A 23,335-nucleotide genomic window follows, 5' to 3' on the forward strand; every position below is an offset into this window, starting at 1 on the left:
AACAAGATGTAACAGCATTACATCATCTGCATAAGCAGACCAACCGTTTCCCAGTGTGCTGCTATACCTTGCAAGGCTCCGTCTGGCTTGGAACAACAGTGTCATCTCTATTAGCTCAAGTGTTTACTCAGACAGCTTTCATCTTGGACACAGAGCGCGTCCCACCGCTGTGATTAATGCACCGCCACGTCGGCGCAGAGCTCTCTCTCGACGGTCTTCGGTAAACTGCTCCCACAATCACCCTCAGCCCCTCCCGCCGCCAACGCCGCCCTCCCCCGCCCAATCTTCCCTCTAATGTGCCTCGACAATGAAGAGATTGATAATGATCATTATGCCGCTCCCAAAGAGTAATGTCACGTTCCGGCGTGAGCCGGGCCACTTCATAATTCAAGCACCGCTGCGGGTTGCACGAACGCTTCATGACCGACGACTATGAGCAGCTGTGGCTGTGTCATGTCGAACCAGAGCGGCTGCCAGCCTCCCACCGCTCCTTTGCACTTGCGTGTTGTTGGCTCAGCCATCTCGGGGGACGACGCCGTGGCAATATATCGATTGCTCTGCCCCTAAAGGTTTTGGGAGCATATAGGTAAGCAGGTATGTAGGTAGATCAGTATGCAACAGGTATGTAGAAGGTAGTGAGTCCATATGTAGGTAGGTCAGTTTCAGGAAAATCAGTAAGTTGGTGCAAAGTAGGGAAGTGAGAAGGTCGAGAGGTGGATTCTTTAGCTGTTTTTTCACACGTCATACTTTGTGATGGCGTACCAAAGCACACAACCTGCCAAAGTGGTTGTTGCTCTCCCCACATCCCTCACTGCCGAGCCTCTCACTTTGACATTTTACAAGCCGGCGTAAACGACAACCCGAGGGTCACTCTGTATTTGCTTCACCCCTCACCCTGAGTCCTCACAGCCTGCTTCATTTGTTTATCTGTATGTGTTCAGCCCACCTGGTGCCGAATCTTCTTACGGCTTTGCATTTAAATTGCTCGATCCGCCACACGTTTTTAACACATTACGCTAATGAAAAAAAGTGCAATGCTAATCCCCACGGGTGGCCGACCTTATCTTACTAAACACCTGACAATGAGAATCTGTTGTGCACCGGCAAAAATGTGTCCAACTGTACTCACTGACTTATGATGTGGTAGCTACAGGTTGGTATTCCTGCATGACAAGTATTTTGGACTCATTACAACTTGTTGCAGTAATCCCCTGGTTATTTGAAGTTTGTGAACACAGCTATTCACCTGTTCGTCAGCATCATAAGTCATTGCTTCCGACTCTTTATATATCCAACGCAAGATCTGGCGTTAATAAAATGGAAGCTGAACGGAAACTACCATAAATACCCTCCAATTCAAGATGAAAGTCTGCAATTAAAGCACATCGTGTTTGGTTCATTGAAAATTCAGTGTGGTGTTATTTACAGTCAAAAATATGACCATTTTGTGTGTCCATGTCCTGTAAATGACGAGATGACAAAGTTCACATTCAAACATGAGCTGAGCACATTCACACATAATTATCAAAAAGTAGAGAAGAGAGAAGAGAGTCATAAAACACTCTCATTACTCTATGCATATAAGACATGAATTATGACACATCTTAGTCCATGTGCACCACGTAAAACTTATTGAATAATTTGAGCTTTTATGAAGGAGAGTAACTTTAAGATCAATGTTGGTTGTTTTGCCATTCAAGTAGTTATTTGTTATACCTACCACTATATGCCACTGGCATAGGAAGAAAAAAAACATCAACTAATAATAATAATAGAAATTGACAATAACGCTGTAAATATACACTTTCACTACAAGAAAATCTCGCATAGCCAACCAAACTGAAAACCGTGAAGACAAAACAGAACTGAACCAAGCCAAAAATGTTGTGAACTAATCCGCCCCTTATTTATATATATATATATACACACACACACACACACACACATATATATATATACATATATATAATTTGTGTGTGTGTATGTATACGTATATTATTTGCGGTACAACTTGACCCCCACTGCAGGGTTTTTATATTTTTTTCTTCAGTAAATTACGAGTTTGAGTGAGGTTGTACTGTTTAGCATAATAGTCCGAGATGAGATACAAATCTAATCCCCTGAATCTCCTGTATACATTTCTGTGACGTCCTCCCGCTTAGCCTCGCTCCTCTACCTTTAGCTGGAACAAGACACTTCGTCAATATCGGTAGCCATATGAATATGTAGGTGCTCATACGGTTGTTTAATAAATCATGGGGATTACAATATTGACACGGCCTTGGATAAACATTGGGACAATGTCAAAATTCACTGTGCTTTTTTTTTTTAGTTTTATTTGCATGCTACTCTTTAGCACATTTTTTCCTCTTTTGTTTTAAATCAAGCGGAGCATATCTCGCTCCGGTAGAATGATAATATTATGAAGGGGGATTAGCATAATTCGATGGTAAACAGTGTGTTTGCGTGTGCGTGTGTGTGTGCGCGCGCGTGTGTGTGTGTGTGTGTGTGTGTGTGTGTGCGTGTGTGTGTGTGTGTGTGTGTGTGTATACGCGCATGTGTGGGTGCATCCTGAGAGTGCCCTAGTGTGATTAGCTCTGCTTTCAGATTGTGTCCGGCATGGCAGATTGATGGTGATGGTGATTATGTGTACCTAGACGGGCAACATGATGAGACTCACTTCCTTTTATGATGTGGAAGGCACCATCTCTGGACACTTTATTACGCAGTTACATTCCGTAGGTAGGTAGGTAGGTAGGTTGGTAGGTTGGTAGGTAGGTAGGTAGGTAGGTAGGTAGGTAGGTAGGTAGGTAGGTAGGTAGATAGGGTGTCGGTTTGTTGACAGGAGGTAGTTGAAAGGTACGAGGTAACTTGTAAAGTCGGTCGATTGTAGGTAGAGGTGTAGCTTAGGAGCTAGGTCAATTCGTCAGTGAGTGGATGGAAAGGTAGGTTCATAGTTATCTACAGAGGTATGTTGGTCGATTGGTAGGTATTTGGAACAATCACGATATTCTTTTTTAAGGGAAGCTTTGATGAGCGTGCATAAAAGCCTCACCTGACATCATTTGACCTTTCACGGGAAGTTAGAGCGTTTTTTTGATGCACGTTCCAATGAAAAGTGGGCATTACTACTTCACCTGACTTTTAACGTCAGAGTTTTCTTTTATTGGGTCTCATAATCTTGTGCAGGAGGGGCTGTGAACCGGAGATTCCACAAGACAAGGGAATAATAATAAGACAAGCGTCTGCAAACAGCTGGAATTCCTGTGTGCATTCTGTCTGAAAGCTGATCCCCGGCACAAGTGTGGCGGCGCTGCTGTATCAACATGTCTAATCCAAGCGTATAGTGCACACGGCGCTCTCATGCAATATTAATACTGGCCAAGGAACTTAGCGCAGGCAGCTGCTGACAATTGATGCTCACGCTCGGCCATATGCTGCCTCTCTCTCTAGCTCACTTCTCAGTTGTCAGTCATCTCAGCCTTCTCATGATCCTAATTCTGATGGATGTATTCCAGTGTGAAATGAGTCACCCGGGCGTGAACGCCGACCAGCCTGTGTTCACATTTGGTGAGCGCCCGTGTCTGTCAGATAAGGTGTGCGCCTCTGTTATCTAATTGGGGGCCGAGCCAATGCGATTAGAGGCAACCTGAAGGGCGGCCGATGTCTTTTGAGCTGGAGACATGTTCGGTACGCACGCCTGCTGCGAAGGGGCTGTTTCCAGATTGATTCTACACAAACACATTTCAAACTGTGCACTTTGATTTTTTTTTTTTTTTTTCTCTCCGGCAGGAGTTAAAGTTACTGTCCGGCATGGCAGATTCATGGTGAGGGTGATTCAGTGTCCTGTAGCTGGATTTGAAATATGGTGAGATTGACTTGCTCTTAACGCAGAAGGCACCATCATTGGCCACTTTGGGTAAATGACTAGATATTAAGGCGGTAAATTGGTATGTAGTCAGTCGGTAAACAGTCGATGTGGTCGGTCGGTGGGTTGATAAGTTATTAGGAAGGTAGGTGGAAGGTCACTCAGGAGGTGCAGTTTGCGAGATAGGTTGGGAGGTAGGTAAGTCAGTAAAGAGGTAGGCAAGGCATAGGTAGGTCAATTGATTAATAATAAATAATAATAATACATTTATTTTGAAAGCGCTTTTCATCATACTCAAAGACACTTTACAAGAGTTTAAGACACAGGATAAAAATGTACACGTAAAGTCAAGCATACATGGGTTACAAAACACACATTTAGATGAACAAAACAAAGCAAAAATGGGTAAAAGAGATTAAAAGGTGTGAAAAGCATTGCGGAACAGGTAAGGTTTAAGAGATGATTTGAAGGATTGGAGGTCAGTACAGTTGCGGATGTGTTGTGGTAGAGCGTTCCAGAGCGTGGGGGCGGCAACAGAGAAGGCTCGGTCCCCCCAGGTTTTGAGCTTGGTCACGAGGATGGCGAGGATGTTTGTGTTTGAGGAGCGGAGGATGCATGTATTGGTGAAGAAGGTCGGAAAGGCAGGAGGGGGCCTGATTGTGAAGGGCTTCATAGGTGAGTAGGAGGAGTTTCAACTGAATAGGCTGGGGAACGGGGAGTCAGTGGAGGTTTTTAAGGACGGGGGTGATGTGATCAGTGCGGGTGTGGGTGAGTAGCTGGGCGGCGGCATTCTGGATGTTCTGTAGTTTATTGAGGAGTTTGGAGGTTGTACCGTAGAGGATGCTATTGCAGTAGTCAAGGCGGGAGGTGATGAAGGTGTGGATGAGGGTTTGAGCGGCGTTGAAAGAAAATTGGTGTGTAGGAGCTATGTATATTAGTAGGGCGGTATATAGGTAAATAGATAGGTTGGTCGATCAGTCAGTTGATCTGTTTGTTGATGGTAACTAGGTAGGTTGTTTTTAGATGATAGTAGATGAGTAGATAAGTGGATGATAGTCAGGAGGTAAGTAGAAGGTTGATCAGTCAGTCAGAAAGTTAGCAAGGAAGTAAGTTTGAGTGTTGAGTAGTTCAGTTTGGGTATGATGCAGGCAGTTAGACAGGTAGGTAAGTAGTAGCTATGTCGGGATTTTAGAAATGTAAGCCATTTGGAAGGTAGGAGTTATTTTGTTTGGTCAGTTGGTTGGTTAGCCTGTAGGACAGGGGTGTCCAAACTCTCAAGGGCCGATGTCGTGCCTGTTTTCCATCTCTCCCTGCTGCAACACACCTGATTCAAATGATCAGGATCATTATCTTGCTTCTTCAGAGCTTGCTGGTGAATCAGGTGTGTTTCAGCAGGGAGAGATGGAAAACAGGCAGGACATTGGCACTTGAAGACCGAGTTTGGACACCACTGCTGTAGGAGGTAGTTAGGTTTGTCGGTCATTGGGAGGTATCAGGTAGGTGCGTACTTATGCACTTTAAGTCGGAAGGTCAGTTGTTTGGGTTGGACACTTTTTCTTACATTGCACCATCATTATCTTTCAGAGTCACTGACCACCTTATATTGGCTCATAAAAAAAGTCTACTACATGGTTTCCTTATCTACAAATCACCATTTGCCTGTCTCCCTATAGACAATTTGTCCTCTCGGACAGTGCTCTCCAATCAGGAGTATGCATACCCCAAGGGGTACGCCAGCACATTGCAGGGGTGCATGGAAACATTGAATAATTTATTCCCCAGATCAATAACCTGTGGCACAGCCACGTGTCAATTAAAGTGTCTCATTAAAGCTCAGATGACTGATGAAAAGAAAGGAAAACTGCTTTCATGGGTCTTAATATTATTCTTGTTCAGTATTTTCTTCCTGATATTTAAAGTTTAAGTGCCTGTTCAAAAGGAATGTATTCAAAGGCACTCAATTATTTGTTGTTGTAAATGTTATAAAAGTATATTAAACAAAGGCAAGATTATTTTTTATTTATATTCTGTTTTTACAAGTCTTACTGTCATAATTATGCTAACATATTTATATTTGAGTTAAAAAGAAAACAATGTCCAAGAATTAAGTGTTCAAATTACGGAGACAAAACCTTAGGTTCTACTTTTGGAGAATCATCAACACGTAAGAGTGAGGGGGTTACTCAAGGTATGACAAAATGTTTGGGAGCATACCAGACAGAAAATGTGACAACAACTGCTCAAGCAGCTTGAATCCCTTTTATGTCAGACTAAATCTTTGCACTTCAGTGCCATCCCAGCGATACTGATATGAACCGTATGTGTTGGATGAGCCATACATTGAGCTGAGAAAGGAAACCTACTTGGTCAAAAGCCCAGTTGAGCTCGCTGCCGCAATTTCAGCCTTCCCGTTAAGACAGTCATGAGAGCAAACGCCGTGACGCGTCAAGCGCTAAGTGATGCTCGCTGAGGTGCGATGCTCACGAAATGTGTGGCGTACAAGTGTAGTCAGAGAGGAGGCTAAATGGAAAGGCCAGCCCCCCAGAAAACACTGCTGTCTTCATCTGCAGTCAGTGCTCAAATACACAACATTGGTGACAGAAGACTCACAGCTCACACATCTCACCTGGAGGGCACCAGAGCTTGACAAAAACATTTTTTTTAACATTATAAAGGTAATTTAATAAATGTTTAGTTAATTGCAGGTTCACAGGCCAACCCCCACACCCCCCAGAAAATAATCGATGATGATGGTTGGCACGAGTAATTGCAGAGCCAGTAATATTGATACCAAATTTGACACAGATACAATAACATCACTATAACCATATCAATAATTATTTGTTAATGGTTAGTGATACAACAAGACTTGGTATTAATCTGATACCAATTAAACACAGAATCAGTATACTAGATAAAGAAAACTATACTTCTTTTAATATCGGTGCTTTTGTTTTATTTATTTATTTATTTATTTTTACTGCAAGATTTTGTGTCAATACAATACCAAGTCAACCACATGTTTACCTCATAAAAAGGTAGGCTGCTATGAAGTAGCTTCTCACGCTAGCCGCCAACTACAGTAATTTGCTGCTAAACTCCAGCTAGTAATGCTTGTCACTTTTAAATACAGTGATGGCAGTAGAGAATTTGTGAACATTGTCATTTGCATCTTCTTTTGACCACTGTCAAACATTGAAGTACATCTGTTTGAGCATTGAGTCAAGATGCGGACTTGTTAGATTCCAATCTCATGCTAGACAAAGACTAGTTAGCTGGCATATGCTTGTCAGTTGTATTGCAAAGGTTGCTGGTATCGAGCTGTTATCGATAAAGAACTTTTCAAATTCAAATAAAATGTCCAAATTCTTTGACTCTTAAGTTTGGCGGTATCAATCTTAAAATTTTGTGTCAAATACAAAGTAAATACGGTCGATACAAATACCATCCATCCATCCATCCATCCATCCATCCATCCATCCATTTCCCGTAACACTTATCCACACATAATTTTTTTTTCATTTGGGGTGTACAATAACTGAAAGTTGTCAAATCCATCCGATACCAAGTAAATACAGGGACATTACCTTTGATGCTGATTTCAATCGCAATAATTTTTGGATTCATCCTCAAGCTGCAAAATCTATTCTTTGGTATCAACAATGGTATATTATTGGCCAGTATAAGATACTGATTCTTTTAGTGTTTAAACGGATATTGATATCAGTGCTTTTGAATCAGTTGTGTACAATACCTCAAGACTTGGTATCGTTAATGTGCTATATGCCAACTGATCATACCAACAAATGGGAACTTTGGCAGTCAGTTTCCACAATATATTAAGGCTCCTTTGGGGCAAAATCAACTCCTTCAACTCCAGTAAGAAAGTGCCTGTGGATCACCCCAAACTTTTTTTGCTGTAAATATGCGACTTTAATGACGCTTTACGATTTATCGTTGTATCTCTTTTGTAGCGTTTATGAGCAAGTGCTCCATCAAGTGACGGATGTGCGAGTATCCGCAGACAATTGCTTTCTCTTCGCTCTGAACAAGCAACATAAAAATGCCCCGCAGTGTTTTATCTTTAAAGAAATAATAAATATCCATGAAAATGATTACACTGGGGGAATTTGATCACAGCGGGCGTTATTATTGCTGCCTGCACTCCACTGTCTCATACATGTACATTAGAAGGAGGTAGCTGGCGGGTCAGGAGTTCAGCCGTAAATCTTTTCTAATACACCCAAACTGTAGCAGTGCAAGAACATCAGTATCATGTGGTATTCCCCCCCCCCCCCAACCCCCCACCCCCCAAAAATGATTTACTGGAGCCCATGATGGCACCAGGAGCCAAAAGATCATTTGGGCTAATGGGCTGCTGCAAATGCATTCATTACTACCGCTAAATGGTTTTGATGAGGATGCTGATAAAAGTTGATGAGGAAACTTTTTCTTTTTTTGTAATGATAATGCATCTCCATTGCTTTCTAGCGAGCCGGAATTCACAGATCAGCTTTCACCGCTTTATATCATTCTACCTTGACGTGTGCAATTTCAGCGAGAATATCATATGGTTCAACGAATGTATTGTAGTGATGACTGGATTGAATGCCCATATTCTGTCCTAAAGTGAAACTATCTCACTTGTCGTCGACCTAAACGTCCGACATCATGTACCATGTTTGGCGACTGTTTATACATCCATCCATCCATCCATTTTCTGATCCACTTATCCTCACAAGGGTCACAGTAAGTCATTGTAGAGTATGTTGTTTATGTTTGTACTGTATACAGTATATGAATACTTTGCAGCAATAACATTTAACCTACAATGATTGGTGCGGTATATGGCAACCGTACATGAGCTATAAATGCTATACTGTATATACAGAAGTAATAAGAGTCGGCAGCAACACACTTGAACATACACCTGAGCTACGCAAATTGTAGCTGGACTACCTACCAGACAATATGAACGCATTGAGTGTAAGCAAGTCATGAATGCCCTTTAAACCCCATCAATAAACAGGTTTGTATTTGACATAAATTGGGTTGAGTGAATGTGTGTGTTGTAGTTCTCGTAGCTTAAGGCTATGGCATTGCATCAGTGTTTTGACTTAAGCAGCCTTGAGCAGTTTGGTACAATTAGACATTGAGCACCGTGAAGCTTCTTTCGAGCTTTGTTCGTGTGTGTGTGTGTGTGTGTGTGTTACCCATGGAGACCAAGTGCAGGAGAGCAGAAGTGTGCATAGGCTGGATGCCTCCTTGACAACAACACCTTACTCGAAAAAATCGATGTCGGCGGCAAACCTCACAGCCGCTGCGCGCACGCACGCACGCATATACAAGTTAAGGCGGTATGTTCCGTGGGGACTGGAATGTGAGGTGGTCCATTGTGTTGGAAACAAACGGAGCGTCTGACTTTGTTGAGTTTTTCATACTGTATATTGAAAATTTTAAATAATTGAATTAACATGGAATACAAGACGGAATTAAAAGTGACCGTGGTAATGACCAATCTGAATAAAGATGCGCCACTTGGGAGTCCTCTGTAGCACCCTCACATCTCAAAATTTGGGGAAAATTTAGCCCCTGAAGCCAATTTCAGTTAGCAACATACAACTTCATTGCCTTGCTCTTCTTCTTCCAACTCTGAACGCATTTTCCTTGTGTATCACGAGGAAACCCACATAAAGTGAAGAGACGAAGAACCCATTTCCGAAAGGACACAGGACGTCTGCCATTTTGGTTTGCAGCAACAATTTTAGGGTCAATTTTGTCATTTCTAAGGAATTGAGTTTTCATCATTGCATGTGGATGTGCAAGGCCGTGAAGATTTTAACTGGGCCTATCGCTGGAAGCGACCTTATTTCGCTTGAGGCGATTGAGTGCCTTGCTAGCTCATGCGTGTTGTGTGTGTGTGTGTGTGTGTGTGTGTGTGTGTGTGTGTGTGTGTGTGTGTGTGTGTGTTTATGTGACCCCAGCCAAGCGCCGTGGGCCGTAACGTGTTGCCGATTGAGTGTTCAGCGTGGCCTCCAAGGACTTTGCGGCGGGTCTTTCCCAACAGCGGTCATGCTGTGAGGCTTCTGATGTGCGTTTCTGTATTTCAGCATGTGCGCACCATCTTCTTTGTGCAACGTATATACACACACACACACACACACACACACACGCACACGCACACGTACACGCACATACACACATACACACTAAGCACGGCGGTTTAAGAGTAAACCAACGATTGGCGCTATTATTATTCTGCGCTGGCTCCGCTCTACTCTGCTGCCAAGTGTATTGCAACTGTGGGCTATCAATTCATAGCTCTGGCCCCCGGGAAAACGCTTTGGAAAGCAGAGGGATTTTCACGCTGCATGCTGCGTGCTGCGTGCTCTTCTTCTTCCAACTCTGAACGCATTTTATTTTTTTCATTTTTTTGCAAGCTGTACTCTGGCAAGGAAGAGCAACTTCTAATGTTTGAAGTCACTCAGCAAAAAAACATGGAGGTATTGCGGGGACAGGGGCGAGGGTGAGATATAAAGGCACCAAAACGCATATTTGTTCATCGTAGTTCATCAGCTTGAATAACACGTTAATAATGAATGAGGCTCATGCATTCACTGTACTGCGGTGCACGAAATACTTTATCTGCTGCAATACAGTCGGCAAGTGTGTTAAAATGTTTAATTGCCTTATTTTTCTGAATATTTGTTTGCATTGAATTTACATTACATTGCCAGTTTATTGGCTATAATGCACTCGACCAAAACTTTTTTACTAGAGGGAAATTGCTGAAAACTGCATAAATAGTGTTTATATATATTTCATGACCACTTCATTGGGTACACCTGCACAATCTTATGCAGTTAGGGCATTATGTATATGTATGCATAAGATGGATATATGCAACTTATATTTATACTGTGTACAGTTTTTCTGAAACATGTATTTATTTTGTGCATGCAACACTTTGTGTTTTTTTCTTCTCTAACCCCCCCCCCCCCATTTTGCTGCTGTAGACTGCAAATTTCCCCAATGTGGGACAAATAAAGGTTATCTTATCTTATCTTATTAACTGCAAATCCATAGAAACAAAGCTAACCCAATTGCTTGCGCTGCGTGAGCGTACATTCGTTAAACCTCACTCCTTCGAGCCTTCAAAGCCACTGACTTAGCGGCCCGTGCTCCCAAGACGGTGACATGGGGACAGCGTGGCCTAAAAGCTTGAGTAGGTTGTGCTCGAATGGCGGAGGAATGTGACAGAAATATGCAACCCACACATCAAAGTATCAGTGTAAAAAGTCTCTGGTTCAATGGCTCGATGGACATTTTTTTTAATAGTATCACGTATCATATGGTAATATGATCAAGATCACACAGAACTACATTGGCACAGGAAGGAGTCCCAGGTGCTTCTCGCGCACAGCGCTGCAGTGGGGCGAGATGGCTTGCCTACGATTGTGGACATGCATCTTCAAAAGAACATATTAATTGTATTGTTTAGTTAGAAATTAGGTCAGAGCGGTAGAAGACGCAAACTGACATTTACGCAGCCTAAATCAATGACACATAAATTTGAGTCATTTCTCAAAGAGCGTTAATGGTTGAGGTTATCAATATTGCTGTTTTTAAAAATGGACTACTGTATATGCATGGCAATTCATGAAGTATTTGCGGGAGAAAGATTTGCGGTGTATGAAATTTCGGTTTCCATCTTTTCCTAGCTGCCGAGACACCATCTGGAAGAAAATGAACCTCATTCTTTAAAATGGTGTCAATGTAGGTTTTTATCATAGGGATATTCTGTAGCTCTGAGCAGGTGCTTTTCAAAGTGGAAATGTCATCGGAAGCACTGACTTTTTAAAGATGAAGGAATAACTCTGTGTGTGCCGGCCAGTATGTTCAGCTTTTTATTTGCACATATTCACCAATGAGTCGGTACTGCTACATAGGAGATAAAAGTTTACATATTTGGTAAGACAATTTAAGCATTGCCACATCGAATTAACAAAGGCAGACCATCCATCTTTCGCTTTGCTTGTCCTCCCTCAGCTCCCCAGCCAGTCAGAAAGTTGCACTCTCTCTCACTCCATTCTCTCCCCCGCCATCCATCTGAGGCATCCATCTATAGCAAGGCGATGATATCATCACGAAACTTCGTTGGAACATTTATCCTCATCCTTTAGTTTGTAGTTTTTATGTTCTTATTTTATTATCGGTTGTCTTTTATGTTTTCGTAAGCTCAATTTTGTCACCTCTGCACCATAGATCATGACAGCAAAGACTTTGTATTCTATTTGGTGGTTGTTTTTGTGCCCTCTCAACAAATTTGGGTTCAGCCAGTCAAAATAAGCCATGCAAGTCTATGTTTGCATGGACCTGCGGTACTGTACTGTGAAAGAGCAAGTGGCTCATTAAATCGAATATGGTGCTTTCATCGCTTCTTGAGCAATTAATAAGGTAATACTTCACTAACAGTAATTTGACATAATTTCAGCAGACTGCGAGTACATTTTAAAGCCTTTGAGGCTATCGCTACATTTTAGACTAGCAACCGGAAGTTAATTAGTCCCTACTCTAAATGCGGAAATAATGCATGCAGAGAGTCCATTAAGCCCCGGGGTCAGTGTGGTACTGCAGCTCAGTAACCATCACTTGAAATGATTTTTAGGGTGATTTTTACGGTACTTAAGGTGTAATTGTATTACTGTGAGCATGGAAACATTTTTTAAAAATATTAGCAATTCAATCATAAGTACTTCTGGTATTTTTATCAAAATCCAAACGTTTTCATCACAGAGGAAATATTTATATATATAATTTTCTTCATAATCCATTATTTATTACAAAGTTACAATTTTGAATTCATATCATTTCACCTTTTGAATGCATGTATTTATATTTCATTAAAATGTAATCTGTAGTGTATCACTCAATAAATGTATTTAAAAAATGATTGAGCACAGTCCAAAAATCAAAACTGAGCCTTTCCTACAGCAGAATTTTTCAGGTATTGTGTGGATTTCAATTGTGTACGTGCCAATTTTGATTGTGAAAGTGTACCTAATCTTGTGTCTGTACTCTTACGTCATTCACTCTATAGTCATCCTGAACTGCTGCTGTGCTTTTTAAAGTAGACTTAATTTAATGATATCACACAGCTGATGTTGGCCCACCTGCCAATATCCGGTACGTGGCTCCTCTCCAGGCATGTAGTACTCAAACACACTCTCGAGCCCCTTCATAGTATTCACTAGTTGCCAAAACTGAGCAAAGCGTTTGGATCAGACTTCTCCGCTCATCCACATCTCATTTTGAGTTGTTGTTGTTTTTTTTTTTAATCATCTATTGTCATTTCCGTAATGTTGAAATATTAATGATCATCCAGTGGAAGCATGTTGTTGTTGTTGTAAGGACTCGGAATTGATCTGAAATTACAGACAATTATTTCATTATTCATGGTGTCATTGTATGAATTTTTATTGGATGGCAACCAGTTCAGGGTGTACCTCGCTAACTGCCTGAAGACAGCTGGGTTCGGCTCCAGAACGCCCCGCAAACCATTGTGAGGAAAAGCAGGTCAGAAAATGGATTGATGGATGGATGACTTTTATTTCATGGTTGGTTGGGAAAGAGCGCTGTGAACTAATAAAATCATCACCAATAAACTCAGTGGCTGCAATCTCCCGATCCACTCGAATGGATTGCTGGTGTTCTGGTGATGTCTTTAATCCCCTCTTTTAAAAAAAACAAAACAAGAATTGTAATTTCATGAAAATTGTAATATGGACAATTCCACACCACTTTTGGTGTTTTCCAATAGAAACGATGAGGTAAGCTCTAAAGATTTTTTTTAATGCAAAAAAAAAAAGAAAAAAAAAGACTTTATTTTTGGACCCACAGATGAAGGACATGTGCTTGGCAATTTTAGGCAATTAGAAGGGCTGATTTAAATGCTTTCCCATGGTCAACGTTTAAACAATTTTGCAGGCGTGTTCATACTTGTAAAATGAAGGTTTAATAATGTTGTGGAAATTCAAAGCCAATTTCACCGAGCAAGATTGCATTTGATAGGCATGTCAGTCATAAATATGCCCGGGTCTCAAGGACCCATGGCCAAAAAGACACAGGAAGTCTGCCATTTGGTCATTTCCTTTTTGGCTTTTTCAAGTGTTCTTACAAGGCGAATTTGTCCTACGAAAAGTAAACTGCTATAGAAAACAGATCGCGAGACTAAACATTAGTGTTTAGAGGATTTTTGTTGTTGTTGATTTTGCATAACTGCATAATGGTGGCGGAGTTTGATGACTCACCATAAATCGGGGAACTAATACAGTAATGCCACAATTTTAAAAAGTTAGCCCCTGAAGCCAGTTTCACTTAGCAATATTAATCTTTGGTGGACTCATCTATCATGGGGAGGTCCACAAAAACCCTCAAGAACCAATGTCTGACATGTTTAAGTTTGCAAAATGTGATATCAACACAAGAATTTCAAGGTCAACTCCACAATTTCAGATCATGCCCAATTGTCTTGTTTGTGAAGACGGTCTGACTCTCATGATATTCAGAGATGCCCCAAACAGGCAGAAGTGTACATCAGACATCCACTTTTTGTGAAGGGTGGGAATCAAGCCTAAATTGAACCCCCTTTCCCTCCCCCAAAAATGTTTGTATTTGACTATATTGAAAGTTTCAAAGCTAAATGTACTACACACTTTGATCTACATCCTACCACATTCGTCTTGCAAGGAAAGAGCTTACAGATGGGTAAATATGAAAAAAAAAATGTGCCAGAGGTGAACGTGTACCTGCGGCAAGGACTCTCCAGAACTCCCGCTAACAACCAAGGGTAAAATGATCTCCTCCCTGTCATTGAAACGCTCTCTCAGTCAAGACGTAGCACTGCAACATATATCCTTCATGCCATTTCCTACTTTCCTTTGAATCCGGGCCTTAGTGGGCATCTTGTGGCATCTTAGGTCATTACATCAAGAGGTGTGGGTTCACTGTTTAGCTGGTGGAATGGAACATTGACTTCACATACTCTCCCATTTGTGCCGAACTAGTGTGGAAGTGTAACATGTTACCTGCCTGGCCCAGACAAGCAAAAGATGGCCACACAAGAGAAATATTAACAAGTGTTTTGTCAGCAAACTAATTGGAAGAAGAGCACGTTTGCGGCAGTGGCGAGCTGTCAGAAGGGAGATGCTAAGCTGTCATCATCTGTGAGATCATCTGCCATCTGCGCTCTCGCGGAGGTTTTTGCATTCAGAACATGTATTTACGTGGCATGCATTTGCAATGAATGTCTGGAATTCAAATACACGCTGATGAATGCCTGCTAAATAACTCGCAGGGTTATTTCTATGGTGCAACAATTATGTAATCTTTGAAATATCGGTAACTTTGCCCCGTACTCATCCCTCTGCTGAGATGTGGCTTAAAAAGAGGTCTCGCTGTCTGATCAGACAGTATTGAAGAGGAGGAGGAGAGCAGTGAAGATATTCTGGCAGAAAATATGATGGAATTCACAACACTTCATTTCTTTCACTTAAAAAAATAAAATAAATAAAACGCAGAGTCTCTGGAAATTGTCAGCTCTCCTTGAGTAAACCAACCACCCTCAAACTCGCCCAGGGTAAGGTTGTTCTGATGGGCCCCAATTCCACGGAGTAGACCCCCCCCGACCTCCCTTGCCAAGGGAAGAATATTACCGTGTTACAATGGAACAATCCAAAAGTGTTGGAATATGGAATTCATCCATTTTCTGGATAAAGCACCCTACCTGCCTGCCTACCGACCGACTGACCGAATTACCAACCAACAAATGTATAATACCTGCCCAACCAACCAATTTATGTACTAACCTTCCTCCTTATTGACTGACCTTCAGACAGATTTACATACCTACCCCCCTAACCTACAACTACCTTCGTAGCTATCTTCCAAATGACTGACCTGCCTATCTACCTGCCAACCAAAATCCGACCTCCAGACGAACCTGCTCACTTACTGTACTAAAATCCTGAATACCTACAGCCCTATAGACCAACCAACCTACCTATATACCGACTAACACACCTCCCTACCTACGACCGACCGACAGACAGATTGACCCACCACCTACTGACCGAGCAAGCTAAATACAGGCCGAATCGATTAACATGATGCCTTCTTACCTGCAGACATAATTTTGCTCGACTTTATTTTAGAATATACTTGTTTGATTTACCTTTATTTCCACCCCAGCGAACAAACCACTGGGATCACTGCTTATTAGCCAGGGAAGCCTGTGCTATTTTATCAACTGAACACACTGCAGATAAAGAACCGACCTTCCCCAAAAGTGTTTAATCCTGGATGTCATCCATTATTCACTACATTTAAACCAAATTCTAAAAGGGCTTTTTATCATGCGCTTTCAGGCATCCCGAGTGAGTTTTCTTTCAGCGATCATGTTGTGCGCATACAAAGATTAAATAGTAGCAGGAATCCTATGCACACACCATTTTGTGTTTGCCGAAGGCCGAGGCAGTCAAAGCAAATGGCCTTTCAGTTCCATTAGTGGCGGCATCAGTCTCTTAATGGAGAGCAAAATGGCACAGGACCTTTTGCGGTACTTACACAATGAGCATAAAGTCTTTCATGACGTGCGCTCCGTTTAATGGCTGCAAAGCGACTGTTGTGCCAGAACATTATACCGTGTGATATGCAAGGGCTCTCAATGCTTGAATTCATGCTCATTTAAAATGAATGTCACAGGAACCCAGTAGGCCTGACTGTCAAAAAGTGGCACCATTGTGGCAAAATGTGAATGAAACAATGACGGGGTGTCTGTTTGGTACTGTTGTGATGATCCATTCACCGAGCACTCTCGGGGAATCTTGACTCTATACTTGCAGTGGTCGACGTTCTGTACGGTAACGCAGTGACTGACTGATTACTATAGGGGTGGATCATCTTTTGTGCTTCAGGGCCACATGTCATTTTTAAAGCAGGCAGCTGCACCAGGTTATTTTTGGATAATTGAGTTGACCAACTGAACTACGATTCAACCCTTACCTCACTTACCTTACCTTTCGACCTATCTACTTATTGATTTACTGACCTACTGTAAAGTCTATACGTATTTCACTACCAGCTGATTGCTGACTGATTGGCCTACCTATCTACCTACCTACATTTTCACCTGTCTGCATGGATAGCGAGACAGGTAGGTAGCTACCCTAACCCTACCTACCTGCCAACCTACCTCCATCCTAACTACCAACCCATTTATCTAACAACCAAACTCCTACCTATGCACAGCTCGGCTCTTGACCTACCTACTTGTCAGTTGGAAACCTCCCTACCTACCTACCTACAGTACAGTATGAACTTAACTATGACTGATCAACTGTTTGATTGACCTACCTCCCTAACGACCAACTGATATACCTACCTACCCACCCACCTTCCTCCCTCTTTACTCACTTACTCTAGCCCTACTTATCAACCCACAGACAGACTACCATTGTACCTCCCAAATCAACCTAACTACCTCCCTACCTAGAACCTACCTTGTACTTGTCTACCAATTAACTTACCCACCCACTGACCGAATGACTTAATTAACTCCGACCTACATAAATATTGAAAAAAAAGTCACTGATCAATTGACAATTAATCTCATCACTTCATCCCTCTAGGAAATGAATTAAAATACCCATGTGTGTTTGTGTGTGTGTGTGTGTGTGTGTGTGTGTGTGTGTGTGTGTGTGTGTGTGTGTGTGTGTGTGTGTGATGCCTACGACAAGTCATTCATACCAAGATATTTAGAGAGATGTTTGTGGAAAAACACAAGGAGGCATCGATGCGTACCACTGCTTTTAATACAGTAGATGTGCAAAACTCATTAAGGAGGCAAATTAATGGGTCATTTCAGCTCTGGCATGAAGTATTCATCAGGAAGAATGTTTTAAGAGCCTCTTTCTGATCCGGACTTTTCTGATCCGATTCTTTAGGGCTTTCCAGCTTGATGCCATTTCAAAGCCGAAGCGTTTCATCTGCCTTCCCAGCCACCGAACCTGCACTTGAAAGGCTGACTGGCCCATGTAAAAGCTCATTGTCCACAATCCCATTGCCGACTTAATTTGTACGGAATCCAACTAAATTGAGGATTTGTGCGCTTGGGACACGAGTCTCTACATGTAAAGGATTTTTATTCATATACGCAGAGCTTGAAATGCTTACCTGAAATTGAAAACCTCTAACGCAGGCTTAGAAAACAAACTTGAAACCCTACCCCTTGCTTGAAACCCTAATACAAAACCTAAATTATGGCTTTAAAACCTAATTTTACTCATGCATAAATATTTTCTGTAAATGTGTGTGTGTGTGTGTGTGTGTTTGGGAGGAGAGCCTCTGATTGGCGCTAAACCGTAACCCTGTCTTAAAACTTTGTTGGACTAAGACATACACAGTTGCTTTGGCGGTGAGCCTCTTCACATTATTATTGTTAGTATTAATATGAGTACAGTGTCATTAATAATATCCAAAAAACAGCCTTTTGCAATGGCATGAAATTTTACTTAAGGACTTTGCCTCTAAACTATCATGGTCAAATATCAGCTTTGTCTTGCTAAATGCCTCATGTTTAAGTCATTCTCCTTTTTTTGTTATGACTGTATTGTCAGTGAAGTCTTGTTTCCAGGCATATTTCCCTTGATATTTCAACAAAATTTTCTCAGGCAATGCAGCAGTTCGGCTCTAGGTGAGGTACATTAATTCCCTCATCTCTGCTCCCTCTGCTTTGCTTCATTACAACGGATACAACCCATTCAAACAAGAAATCTTGGCACTCAAATTTTTAACCTTAACCAGGACTCAAAACTGCAATCCCCTATACCAGGCTTGAAACTCTAAATTGAAACCCCAACCCTTGTTTGAAAACCTTCTTGCAACCCCAGATGTGAAACCATAAACCAGACTTGAAACCCTAATTTGAAATGCTAAGCCTTTTTTTTTACAACTGTAAGGCAGGCTAAAATCCTGAAAACCCAATCTTACCTTGAAAACCTACATTGAAACCCAGACACTTGTTTCAAGCCCTAAACCTGGATTCAAGCCCAAATTAAAATCTTAACACTTGTTTGAAGCATAATCTGTCTTAAACATGATTTTGAAACACCAACCCTTGTTTGAAATGCTAACCCAGGCTTGAACTCCGAACTTGAAACCACAACATACATATGGTTAATGAATCCTTATTTCCTGACTATTTCCCTCGATATTTCAACCAAATTCTCTCCATCTACGTAGCACTTCGGCTTCAGGTGAGCTAATTCCCTCATCTCCACCCCCTTCTCCTCTTCTTGCTTTCCTGCTCCGCGACATCAAATTTGTGCTGGAGTATGTGCTGATGGAAAATGCTCCAGTTAATAAGAAGAAGAAGAAAGTTTCGCTGCAGGCCCAGAGTTGAAGCAACAGCTGACACCGAGCCACATTTCTATTAGCCTGCTTAGCACTTTTCTAATAGGACTCTCCGTCTGGCCCCGGAAGATGAGTGGAGCGTCTCGTGTTTATTATCTTTGCCTTGTGTGTTTACCACCGGCGGTACAAACACACTTGCGTTCTGCTGCACCGTTTCAGATCAACAATCAACTTTAAGCTTTAAAATGTGGCATGAATCCCCAAACAACTATTCCTACGACCAAAAATGTATAAAGACTGTAAACCTTACTTTAAAACCCAACCTTGGATTAAGGTTCCAATTTGAAAACCTAAACCTTATTTGAACCCCGAAGTACAGCTGTCACTCTACATATGACTCATTCTCATTATAAGCTAAGACTGAAGCGCAGGATGTATTGTATTGTATTGTATTGAGGATCTTCACTTTGCTTCTTCTTCCTGTACCCTTTTTTTTCTCTCATGGGCATTCATGTTATTCAATTCCTGTCACCAATGAGAGGAGACCATCTCGGGACCTCTTAGCTTGATTCAATGAGACATCATTTTAAGGAGTCTTGTTACTGAAACTTGATGACTTGGCAATGATGTCCCAAAAGGAGATGTCATCGCTGCCTTAATTGTTACGTAATACAAAGTTTGCTACTGAAGGTTTCTGAAATAGAGATAATGGAATACACGTCATTGACACTTGGCCTGTGTTGAAACCATACTTCCAAACCAGATTGAATTGGCTTGAAAGCCTAATTTATAACCCTAATTTGAAACATTAATGTGATTTGAGAATATACTTTTAAATCCCTGAATAGAACCTCTAACCTAGGCTTTGGGCCGCAATTTGAAACCCTTGAAACAATTGTGTAAAAAACAAATTTAAACCCTGGCAACCCGGACCCCTAACCTCTTTCAACGATAATTTGAACAATCACTCCTAGTTTGAAAGGCTATCCCTTGGTTGAACTCGTACTTTGAAACATGAACCTTGACTTGAAATCCAATTTTGTAGTCATAATCATCTTTGACAAATTAAGCCTTGCAACGTCAAACCCAAACCCTCATTTGAAATATCTCTTTGCAACCCCAATCCTGGCTTGAAGCCCAATTTTTATCTACAACCCTACTTGAGCTTGACGGTTTGAAACCCTCACCCTAGTTTCGAACCTCATTTCGATTAATTGATTGATTAATTGATTAATGCTGGCTTGAAGCCCTATTTTGTAACCCTAACTCTAGTTTGTAACCTTAACGCCGGCTCGAAATCCTAACCCTAGTTTATAAGGATAAAATTGAAACTTCATCCCTGGCAGCTTGAAAGCCTACCTCAAAACCCGAACCTTAACTTGAAACCCTAATTTAAAACCCCACACCTATCTTGAAGGCGTAAACCTGGTTTCAATTCCTCCATTGAAACACTAACCCTGTCTTGAAACCCTCATTTGAAATCATAAATGTGGCTTGAAATTATATTTTGTAACCATAACCATAACCATTGTGTAACTGTAACGCTACCTTTAAACCCTAACCTTGGATTCAAATAACAGGCCGCATATGAAATGTCCTTTGAATCTCGAACCCTTGTTGAAACCCCAGCCCAGGCAAAACAGTTTTACAGTCCTGAGAAAAAGAGCAATCAATTGCGTCCAATCTTTTGGTTCATGATGGGGCCTTGGTATGCCGCACAGAGTAAATGCCACCTATTCACCTATTTATTTTATTTTATTTTATTTTACCTTGAAGAGGCAGAAATGTGAACTTTTGAATGTGAAGTTTTCTCGCATTGCACGGCCATCATTTATGCGCAGAACACCTTTGCAAGTATAAAAACGGCATAGCCATTAAAGGCACTTCTCAACAACATCCTTTAATGGGAACGCTGTCTCAACAAATTGTCACCCCCCGACCCCCCAAAAAGCTCTTAATGGCTGGTTGGGAACGCGGAAGGTGAACCAACGTCATCAGGTATTTATAATGGACATATTATTTGTTCCTTCCACTTTCATTTGGCAATCAAAATTGAAAAAGGGACTTGTTATTTTCTTTTTTAATCTGACACCGCCACGAACTAACTGATGACTCAGGCTTGAAACGCTAATCTTGGCTTGAAACCATACTTTGAAACCACAGCCTAAGTTTGAAAACCAATTTTATCTTGTATCTATTAATTTATAATGCATGAAGCTGAACGGTGTTGCTCTGACAACCAATAATGACAATAATAATAATAATAATAATGAAAATTGCATTTTTGCCCATGAGTTGAATTTTAATTAATGTATAATCTAATTTAGAAACGATCCCATTGTCCCTAATCCCTAAACATATTGTGAGGGTTTGTTAAGAGCGTCTAGCAGAATCCCCTGTCAGAACAAGTTTCAAGTCCCACCTCCGGCAGAGCTTTTCCCTCGTTCCGGGGAGCCGGGGGACATTGAGTCCGCTCTCATGTTCTGCTCCTCGATTGTCGGCCCTTTGGGCTTCTGGCCGTAAACTGGTCTGTGTGCCTGTCGTGGCAGTAACACCCAAACCCGCTATGATCACGAGCTATGGGTTGTGACGGAAAGAATGAGATCCTGGATACAAGCGGCCGAAATGAGTTTCCTACACATAGTTTCCGGGCTCTCCCTTAGAGATAAGATGAGCAGCTCAGCCATCCGGGGGTGGCTCGGAGTCGAGGTGCTTCTTCTCCACGTCGAGAGGAGCCAGATGAGATGGCTCGGGCATCTGATTAGGAGGCCTCCTGGACGCCTCCCTGGTGAGGCATTCCGGACATGTCTCACCAGCAAGAGGCCTCTGGGACGACCCAGGACATGCTGGAGAGACATGGTGTCTTCCAGGTGGCCTGGGAACGCCTTGGGATCTCAGAGCTGGAAGAAGTGGCTGGGGAGAGTGAAGTCTGGGCGTCCCTGCGAAAGCTGTTGCCTCCACGACCCGAGGCAGATGAGCGGTAGAAAAGGGATGGATGGATGGAAAATCTGACTCTTTTTCTGTTTGATAAAAAAAAAAATAAATAAAAAAAAAATAATAATAATAATAATAACAATAATAATGAGCGATGAGTTTTAAATGTCATCATTTTTAATTGCAATTGATAAGGGAAAGAACCAATGCTATACAGTATTATTCACCATATAACTCATATTCACCATATAACTCAAACTCAGAAAGGCGACCCTCTTCCCATTTGTGGCTCACTGGAGCAAATCAGATTTGTCAGCACTGTGCGGCTTTTTTTACCTGTTTAAATGGGCCGAGATGGATAGATTATCACTATGCGCCATTCTGGGGGGCCAATTCCACAGCTTTGTGTGAAATTGGAAAACCTGTTCTCACCGACTGAGAGCTAATGGATGTTCTGGTCATTAGTTATTTGAGAGTCTTTTCCGGCAGTAATCAAACATGAAGCATGACGTTAAGCGGCCGTAAAAGAAGCAGATGCTTCGCTAACTGACCTTCTGTTTGAGAAAAAACTAGTATCAGGGATGCCCTGCTCTGACTCACCATCCTATTTTTTTTCTGCAATGCTGGCATCTTTTCTCAGTTTATTGTCTCGCTCTTAGTTGTATTTACTTTATTTGGTGTCTTACAGGTGGCTGTTTGTACCACATTTTACCCATTTGCTTGCTCTCAGTGCCAATTTGATAATGTAGTATAGTAGTAGGGAGCGCTGTGGGTGAGTTCGTTGGGGATTTTTAAACCTCAGCTCTAAAAACTGTACACTATATTTATTGACACATCTAAACAGTCTTCATTGATTTGACATCCACTGTTGTAGTCCTTCGAATGGACAATATTGACTGTTTATCACCGCTTTCTGAAGCCACCACTTGCCAATTTATGAATTAGACTTCCAAGCTTGTGTTATTGCATGTTCTCCCCGTGCCTGCATGGGTTTTCTCCGGGTATTCTGGTTTCTTCCCACATTCTAAAAGCATGCATGGCAGGTTAATTGAACACTCTAAATCGTCCCTTGTTGTGATTTTGAGCACAAGTGCTTGTGCTCACGTGTGTGTGTGTGTGTGT

The 23,335-nt window shown here is 41.7% G+C and overlaps 1 protein-coding gene across 5 annotated transcripts in view; it reads left to right on the plus strand.

The window, feature by feature from the left end:
- Window positions 1-23,335, plus strand: part of LOC109524410 (teneurin-3) — a 223,870-nt gene that overhangs the window by 85,426 nt on the left and 115,109 nt on the right. The gene's annotated exons all lie outside the window — the stretch shown is intronic.

This window comes from Hippocampus comes, unplaced genomic scaffold (assembly GCF_001891065.2).
Source record: "Hippocampus comes isolate QL1 unplaced genomic scaffold, H_comes_QL1_v1.1 scaffold156, whole genome shotgun sequence".
Lineage (NCBI taxonomy): Eukaryota > Metazoa > Chordata > Actinopteri > Syngnathiformes > Syngnathidae > Hippocampus > Hippocampus comes.